The sequence below is a fragment of the Pongo pygmaeus genome, chromosome 13, assembly GCF_028885625.2.
Source record: "Pongo pygmaeus isolate AG05252 chromosome 13, NHGRI_mPonPyg2-v2.0_pri, whole genome shotgun sequence".
In the NCBI taxonomy this organism is placed as follows: Eukaryota; Metazoa; Chordata; class Mammalia; order Primates; family Hominidae; genus Pongo; species Pongo pygmaeus.
The window spans coordinates 123926363-123935948 of NC_072386.2; positions in this window are offsets into that span (position 1 = coordinate 123926363).

Genomic DNA, 9586 nt, shown 5'->3' on the forward strand with positions numbered 1-9586 from the left:
AATCTATACACGTGCTAAAATCCACAGAACTGTCCATGAAAGAAACACTTTTTTTCTGTGTGAATTTCAAAATAAAATAATTTAAAAAATCAGAAAGAGACTCACGTTAGAAAACAAAGAATGAAAAGGAAAATATATTTTCCAAAAGAAGTTGCTGTGAAATATGAGGAGAAACATCAAATGTGAACACACAAAGATGCTTGGTACTGATAACAGGAATGATCATCCTTAGGGAAAAGAAAATCACCACCATTGAGCTGGCCACACCAAAACGATTATAAATTCTAAATATATGGAGCAAAAACTAATTGAATTTAAGGAGAACATGAGAAATCAACAACTGAAGCGGGATTATTTAACAGAGATATTCAGAAACAAATGGATGAAGTAGAGAAAATATTTGAGAGTGTAAGATGTAAGTAATGTGATCAGTTAAGTTCATCTAATAGGTGTTTGTGGAAATATGCAACTACCAAAACCCACAAATTAAATTCAAGCACATGAGAAATGTTTGCAAAAACTTTTCAGCCATATATCATAAAGGAAGTATCAATAGATTCCCATAATTGACAGTGTATACTCTTAGGATTACAAAGGAATTTATGAACTACTGAGAAATGAATAACAGTGACAGCAATCTCTATCAACATTTGTTGGATGCAGCTAAAGGTGTCCTTTGTTGCACTCAGAGAAAATTACAGACATAAGCATTAGAAACATAAAACATGGAAATATGGCCGGGTGCGCGGTGGCTCACGCCTGTAATCTCAGCACTTTGGGAGGCCGAGGCAGGTGGATCACTTCAGGCCAGGAGTTCAAGACCAGCCTGGCTAACATGGTGAAATCCTGCCTCTACTAAAAAAAAAATACAAAAATTAGCCGGGCATGGTGGTGGGTACCTGTAATCCCAGCTACTCAGGAGGCTGATGCAGGAGAATCGCTTGAACCCAGGAGGCGGAGGTTGCAGTGAGCCAAGATCACGCCACTGCACTTCAGCCTGGGGCGACAGAGCAAGACCCTGTCTCATAAAAAAAAAAAAAAAAAGAAAGAAACATACATAAATAAATGAACCAAGTGTTCAAATCAATATTAAAAATAATAACAGAGCAGGCCAGGAGCAGTGGCTTATGCCTGTAATCCCAGCACTTTGGGGGGCTGAGGCGGGTGGATCACTCGAGTTCAGGAGTTCAAGACCAGCCTGGCCAACATGGTGAAACTCCGTCTCTACTAAAGATACAAAAATTAGGCCGGGTGCGGTGGCTCACGCCTGTAATCCCAGCACTTTGGGAGGCTGAGGCAGGCGGATCACAAGGTCAGGAGTTCCCGACCAGCCTGGCCAACATGGTGAAACCCCATCTCTACTTAAAATACAAAATAAATAAATAAATAAATAAATAAATAAATAAATAAATAAATAAATAAGCAAGCCGGGCGTGGTGGTGGGCACCTGTAATTCCGGTTACTCAGGAGGCTGAGGCAGGAGAATCGCTTGAACCTGGGAGGCGGAGGTTGCAGTGAGCGAGATGGCCCCACTATATTCCAGCCCGGGCGACAGCGTGAGACTCTGTCTCAAAAAAAACCCCAAGAAAACAAAAATTAGCCAAGCGTGGTGGCCCTCTCCTGTAGTCCCAGCTACTTGGGAGGCTGAGGGAGGAGAATCACTTGAACCCGGGAGGCGGAGGTTGCAGTGAGCTGAGATGGCGCCACCGCACTCCAGCCTGGGGGACAGAGTGAGACTCCGTCTCAATAAACAAACAAACAAACAAATAACAGAGCAAAACCAAAACGCCAAGGGAACGTGAGACAGGAGTGCGAGCTGGGAGTCGGGACAGGGCGAGTCAGAGACACTCCTCGGAGGCAGAAGCCGGTTCCTTACCGAGATGGAAAGAAAGAAGCGGACTCTGGGGAGACTGGAGAAGAACAGAAACACAGGAGGCAGAAATAAATACTGCGGATGGAAGCAGAGACAAAACAAAATGCAAGCTGCTCCAAATCGGCGGCGGAGTGAGTTCTGGAAGAGCGGCGGTGTGGGAACCTCTGTCCGGTGACTTCCTCTCCCAGCTGCAGCTGCGTTCCCAGGCAGGCCTCCCGGGAGCCAGGGACGGAGGCCCAGGACTCCGCCAGGGGTGGGTCCGTTCCCCTTCTTGGAGGGAGTGTGACCCACAGGCCCCACGGAAAGGCAGTGCCACTCCCGTGACATTCCACAAGGCCCCGCTGGCCGGCCCCTGGCCTGCCCCCAGAGAACTGCTCGCAGGCAATGATGCCCCGCAGCCTGAGACCCGGGCACCCCGGCCTTTGCCCCACGGAGGCTGGGGACAGAAAGGCTTCCTCCAGAATTCTCTGCAGGAGGTGAGCAAAACGTCCGCAGAGCCAGTGACTGCGGGACCCACGACAATCTCAGGTCACGTCTGCCGGGAGGAGCAGCACCTGGACCTGAGCCCGGGGACGGGCAAAGGAACGCAGCTCGCGAGTGGCCCAGAGAGCGGGAACCAGAGCGCCCCGACGGCAGCGGAGGCCACCGCGGGCGCCAAACTAGTAACGCGCCCCTTGAGGACAGGAGGCCACGGCGCAAAAGCAGACTGGGCTCGGAAACACGTGCTTTACAGATGGAGAAATGAGTGAGAAGATGCAGGAAAGACCGCAGCCAGACGTAGAAGGTGAAGACCACCGCGAAGAGGAAGCTCGCAGCCGGAGCTGAGTGACAGCCCGCGGGCGGGAGGGCGCCGGGCGCGCGGGAGCCTTCCCTGCAAACTCCGGGCGTTCCAGGAGCAGCGAGGCGCACGGGTGGAGGACAGGAGACCAAGAATGGCATAAAATTTCTCCGAGCAGAGGGAACGCCGCTGAGTGTGAGCGTGAGATTGCTAGCGCTCACAAATTCAGGCAAGGCAGGTGAGGAGAGACACAGGCCTGCGCATCCTGGAAAGCTCTTGGACTTGAAAGATGAAAATAAATGATCCTGGAAAGATCTCGAAAGATCAAGAATATAAAGCGCTTTTGTTTGTTTTTAATAAAACGAACCCCTAAACGCTGACAGAAAGGAAGAACAAGCATCCATGGATTGTTCGGAGAAAAAGGTTGATGTCCAAGAATGCGGTACCAGGCCAGGAACAGAAGAAAGTGAAATGACCTGGGGGGAGACGAGCGCCGATCCCAGGAGAGGAGCCAATGAGAGGCGTTCACCAGGCAAGCGGGCGGGCGGGGGCCTGGCGCTGAGCACAGTCAAGTCCAAGGGAAGATGTATAGGAGTTGATCGTGCAGAGATGGCAGCAAGTGGCAACGGAATCCCCCTGTATTGAGAGAATAAACCTCCGTGAATCCCCCTGCGTTGAGAGAATAAACCTCCCGGAATCCCCCTGCAATGACAATAAACCTCCAGGAATCCCCCTGCATTGAGAGAATAAACCTCCAGGAATCCCCCTGCAATGAGAGAATAAACCTCCCGGCTCTGGTTCTGTTCCGTGTCTGTTAGTGGGGTTTAGGGGTGAGTTAGGGGGAGGACACTGCCACCAGCCCTCGGATATATTTCTCCTGCTGTTCACTATGTGTAATAGACAAACACCAACAAGAAGAGAAGAGGCCAGGCACAGTCGGTGGCTCATGACTGGAATTCAGGCACTTTGGGAGGCCAAGGCGGGAGGATCATCTGAGCCTAGGAGTTTGAGACCAGCCTGAGCAACGTTGGGAGTTTCTGTCTCTAAGAAAAAAAAAATTACCTGGGCATGGTGGTACACACCTGTAGTGGCAGCTACTCAGGAGGCTGAGGTAGGATTGCCTGAGGCTGAGATATCAAGGCTACAGTGAGCTGTGATTGTACTACTGCACTCCAGCCTAGGCAACAGAGAAGGACAGCGTCTCATAAAATTAAAAAAAAAAAAGAGGAGAAAAGCTTCCCAGACCTGCCCACACGATGGTGTCCAACAGGTGGCTGGGACCCCATGTCCTCCAGTCAGCTCTCACCAGGGCCTCATGGGACTTTCCTGCTGGGGCCTGATCTGAAACGCGCCGCTTCTTCAGACGGCTGAGAGTTTCTGCCCACCCAACCTTTGGCAATGCCAGGCGAGACGGGCAGCTCCAGCCCCACCGTCACTGGCATCCTCTGGGCAGGTGCTCAGCGTTCCTCAGGGCCCAGGAGCAAGCCAGATGCCGCCTTTACTTTTGCAGGCAAAACAGAACTTTTTAAACTTCTGACCATCTCTCTTTTGCACATACAGTATGATAGTCTTGCTAACCTACTGCCAGATGAGTGAATCTGCCTATCACCAAGCAACAGGTGCACCGTCCCATGAGAGGGATAGAGGGTGGACGTACAGAACTCCAGGGTTCTCTGGGCACCCTCTGGTGCTTCCAGGCCTGTGAATTGGCACAGCAGGACCACAGACCTCCAAGGTGCCCACCCGGGGGCTCAGAACCCCAGGGGTGAAGATCAGTGCTATCCCACCAGAGAAGCGACCTAGTCCAGCTGAGCCCCTGGCCAGCGGCGAGGAGGCAAGGATGAACATCAGCCATGCCTGGCACTGACTGCCGCAGCCGGAGCCTCGCCCAACCCAAGAATGTTTCTGTTCTAAGACTTTTTTCTTTTTTGTTTTTTAGAAATTATCACAGGCAAATGTCACCTTGAAGACACGGTGGCAGCAAAGTGTGAGCTCAGTGTGGGGCATGAGTGTTCTGAAGCTGCCAGGGGTGGACTGCAGTGGGTGCCATGGGGGCCATCATAGCCCCTTGGGTCTTGCCATTGCAGGCCACGCTGGCCATGTTTCCACCGCAGTGTCCTCAGTTCCTCTCTGGAGGAGTCGTCTTTCCACCAAAGCCGCCCTGCCCTGCAGCAACGGGAAGTGCCAGGAATAAGTGCCCCATGGAAGCATCCCCATCCAGTGACCAGCTGGAGCTGGTCTAAAACATGGCAGCGCCAGGGACTGAGCCCCAGTTGGTCGCAAGTGGTCACCTTGATGCTGGACCCTTCACCAGTGGCCTTCCCTGCTAACGTCACCTCCCCAACCCTACCAGGGTCTCCTGGGACCACCTCCTAAGTAAACCACTTGAGCTTCCATCTGCCTCATCTGCTTCTGGGGGACTCACACTAGAAAAACGAAATTAATTTTTTTTTGTTATATGGAGTGGTGTGATTTGAAATCCTTCTATGGATAATGAATGCTTGCTTATGTCTTTAAAAACTTTTTTTTTTTTTGAGACAGAGTTTTGCTATGTTGCCCAGGCTGGTCTCAAACTCCTAGGCTCAAGTGATCCTCCCATGTCAGCATCCTGAGGAGCTGGGACTACAGGTGCGCGCCACCACACCTGACTCCAGCATCTTTGTTCTCTGAATATTGAGTCCAGACATGGAGTTAGGCAACCGCAGGCATGCGGATTACACTCCCCAGCAAGAAGGCTCATCATTGACACACATGCAGACTTAGGCTGTACCAGGCATGTATACCAGGGGGGTGCATCGTGAGTAGGTAGGTGTGTGTGCGGGTGTGAGACTGTGTGTATGTGTGAGAGAGAGCATGTGGCAGTGTGTGTAGGTGTGTGTGCATGTGTGAGAGCATGTATAGGTGTGTGTAGGGGTGTGTGTGTGTGCGCATATGTGTGTTCATGTGTGAGACTGTGTGTAGATGTGTGCCCATTCCTCACAGCAACCCTGCTGGTGAGTGCTCCTGTGGTCCTCGTTTTACGAACAAAGAAACAGAGGTTAAGCACTTTCCAGAAGGCTGGTGACCCACAGGCCTCGTGTCACACTTCTCGGTCTGCGTGGGGCCCTCGCTCTCAGCCTGGACACTCGGCCCCTGGTGAACAAGTCATGTCAGAGAGAACCTGTCCTGGTGCCCCGTCTCCAGGATACGTGTGTCCCTTTGTACATATATTTAAAAATTCATTTTGAAAGAACAAAAGCTCCACTGCCCTCCTTCACTTCTGTGATTTCTTGATTTTCAAACACTGAAAGGCTTGTTTTGCTCCCGGGGAGTTTCTAGTCGGTGCCTCTGCCATGCTTGGGTTGGGAGTGAAAGTTTTCCTGACTTATTCGGGACACTGTCCTCAAATATTTCGGATGTTGGGTGTCTGTGAGGGTCCCATGGTTATGAGCCATGGGAAGAGGCTTCATGTGACTCAGTGATCAGAGAGTTTGTGGGTGGAATTGGGGGGTGCTGAGCTTGGAAGGGGAAGCTGCATGGGGCCGGGGCTCTTGGGAGCAGAAATGGATGATGGTTGGGGCCTACGTCTGCCAGGACAGAGCCTCCCACCTCAAGGGCTACATTCCCGGGGCTACAGGTCCCTGGTCCACCCATCACGAGGTGGCCAGGACATTGGATGGATAGGGCAGATGAGTGGACAAACAGCCCAGGCAGGGATGCAGGGAAACCCACAGCCGCCCATGCCAGGCCCTCTGAGTGGGCAGGAACAGGCTTCGCAGCTTCTCATGTGCCCACCTCCTGTTCCTGCCAGCATCTCCCTGCACCCACGCTCAGCGCTCTGCAGTCCAATCTCTGTCTTTCCCAAGGACACTCTCCCCACTGCTTAGATGTGTCAAAAATCCTTTTCCACCAGGTAAATATTTTTACTATTTACTATTTTTTCTTCTTTTTACAAACAAAGATGAAGTATCGCTATGTTTCCCAGGCTGGTCTCGAACACCTGGCCTCAAGTGTCCTTTCTCCTTGGCCTCCCAAAATGCTTACAGATGTGAGCCACTGCACCCGGCCAATTTCATATATATGTATTTTTTTTAACTTTTTAAGTTTTCTATCCAATAGCAAATAACCAACCAATCTTGAATTTTTACACACATCCTAACCTTTCTGGAATCTGCATGGTAGCACAGGGTGAGGGAGATGGCTTACTGCTCACCCATCTTTGTAGGGTGAGGTCTGCCCTGCCCTCCACATGTGGCCTGTGGACACCCAAGCTGGCTCCACCTCGGCTCTCCTGGGCCCTGCTGGCCTGGCTCACTTCAGGACCACCCCGTAGCCTCAGCCAAGAATCATGTCCAGGTGGGAGAGGAGGAGATGAGGATGCTGGTCTGGCGGGAGGCAGGCAGTGGTTACTTGGTGTGGCCTGGGGGAGAGGTGGTCGCTTTGAAGGCTCAACCCCCAGGAGGCCTGTCCAGCTTGGGTTTGTGGTTCTTGGGGCATGTTTCTCACTGCGGTGCAGTGGCCTCTCATCCCTCACTCGGCTCCTCATGTCCCAGAAGCCCCAGTGTCTGTGCAGACCATGGCCCCTGGACAAGCCATGGGAAGGCCAGGGTGGGGCCGAGGATCTCGGAGACTCGGCTCTGCCTTGCTCTGGGGGGTGATGATGGAGGCACCAGTGCCCCTCTCTCCAGTGCTCCTCTCTCCAGTGCTGCCACTGAGCCCAGGCTGCTAAAATGGGGCCACTTGGAGGATCCCTCTGAGACCCCTGGGGCGGGAGCCCTGCAGTGGCCCCACTGCTGCAACCCTGACACCGTGTCCCTGCTCCTGTCTTCCCCAGTGGCTTTCCAAATGCTCCTGCCCAGACCCCTGCCTGTCCTAAGCTGAACATGAGACCTGAGGGCGGCTCTGCAGGAAGCCCCTCCAGGACATCACGCAGCCCCGCAGGCCTGTTGGACATCATGCCTCTTGTGGTTTGGCCCTTGCTAGGTCCAGCATCTCCCCAGCTTCCCTTGTGGCTCCCCCTCCCAGCAGGCCTCCCAGGGAGCCGGTGCAAGCCCCTCCATCCCCACAGATCGGCCTGCCCAGAGCTGGGGGAGAAGCTCTTGATTTGGAGTCAGGTGGGCGGGAGCAGGGAAGGGTCATGGCTGGACGGTAGGTCCAGGTGGTCCGGGCTCCGTGTCTGGCAGTAGGGTGGGCTCTGGAGGTGCGGACCCGGGGGCTGCTGTGCTGGGAAGAGGGGCAGACGTCAGGGAGGCTGCAGGGTAGGGCAGAGGCCAGGCCCAGAGCTCCCTCCCCAGGCTCTGCAGCCCCCACATCAGCCACTGCTGGGCGGCCTCAGGGCTCCAGAGCGACCTCAGCTCCTCCAATGACTGGGCAGGCCTCTGAGCATCCTCGGTGGGTGGATGGCAGGGAGTGGACCAAGTGGGGACAGGTGCAGGGGGCGATGGGCCGAGCTGACACCTGAGAGAGCCTGAGGGAGGCCTCGCTGTGGAAGGGCTGAGGAGGACCCTCACTCGGGCTGGCAGGTGCAGGAATAGTAAAACAAAGGACTTCCCGAATGTCCCAGAATTGTGGGTGGGCAGACTCTGAGGTGCCAACCTCGTGCCTGACCCTGGGGGGGTCTCCCTGCCTGTGTGGGATGGGAGGGGCCAGAGCAGATGGACCCTTGAACCCCAGGAACCCAGGACTCTGGGCTTGTCCAGTGTCCTTCCAAAGCCTCACTCACCCTAGTGTTCGGGAACGCAGCTTCCTGCAAGACCCAAAAAAAACCCCAGGGATGAGAAGGTGCCCTAGACCAGGGCCCAGACCCCATCACAGCCCAGAGCGCAGAGCCCCAGACCCCATCACAGCCCAGAGCGCAGAGCCCCAGACCCCATCACAACCTAGAGCGCAGAGCCTCCAACGACTAGGACGCTAAGCAGGGCCCGGGAGCCCCTGCGAGGAGACTCGGGGCACACAGGGAATGCGGGGGACATGGGAGGACACAGGGGTCATGGGACACTGGAGATCGCAGACAGACACGGGGGAACACGGGGTACTGGGCACAGCCATCCTCTCACCCATCTGCAGGGGCGTGAAAATGTCCACCTCCGAGAGTCCCTTGCACTGCACCAATTTCTTAAATTCTTCCAGGGCCTCCAGGTTGGTATCAGGATTCCTACCTGCAGGCGAGGTGGCCAGGTGAGCCGAGATGGGGACAGCGGCACGGCCCTGCAGGGAGCAGATGCCGAAAGGAGACGACCACGGCCCAGCACCAGGACAGGGGGAGAGGCCCGAGAGTGGATCAGAGCTCGGGGGTGGGGCTGGGGACAGAGGAGACGGCTACTGCCCAGCACCAGGACAAGGGGAGAGGCCCAAGAGTGGACCAGAGCTCTGGGGTGGGGCTGGGGACAGAAAAGATGGCCACAGCCCAGCACCGGACAAGCAGGAGAGGAGGCTTGAGAATGGATGAGAGCTCAGGGGTGGGACTGGGGACAGAGGAGACGGTCACTGCCCAGATGAGAGGTCCCCAGGAAGGGGGACAGTGGCGGGGACTCTCCAAGCCACTCAGCAACCCCAGGGGACATGGGCAGCTCCCAAAGCCACCCTGCAGGGTCACAACCCTCACCTGGAGGGACCTTGTGTCCCAGAGGCACTGGCCACCCTCCTGCCCTGGAGGGTCCCTGCCCCATGAAGAGCTCTGTTAGGATGCTACCTCCCCCTTAAGGTGACCCTCCTACACCCGAGACCCCAGAAGCGGCCCTTGGCAGGTTCATGTCACCAAGGACCATGTCTGTCCCTGCCTGGCCCAACCCATTCCCACTTCAGGTACTTGGACTGGCTGCCCAGCGGTGCCCGGCACACAAAAGCCAGCACAGGGGCTTCCTTTTCCCCCCCGTGCCAGGGCATGGTGATGCTGGTTCCACTGGCTTCTGGAGGCAGAGACCGTGAGGCAGAACACGCAGACCCTAGCGGGCCTC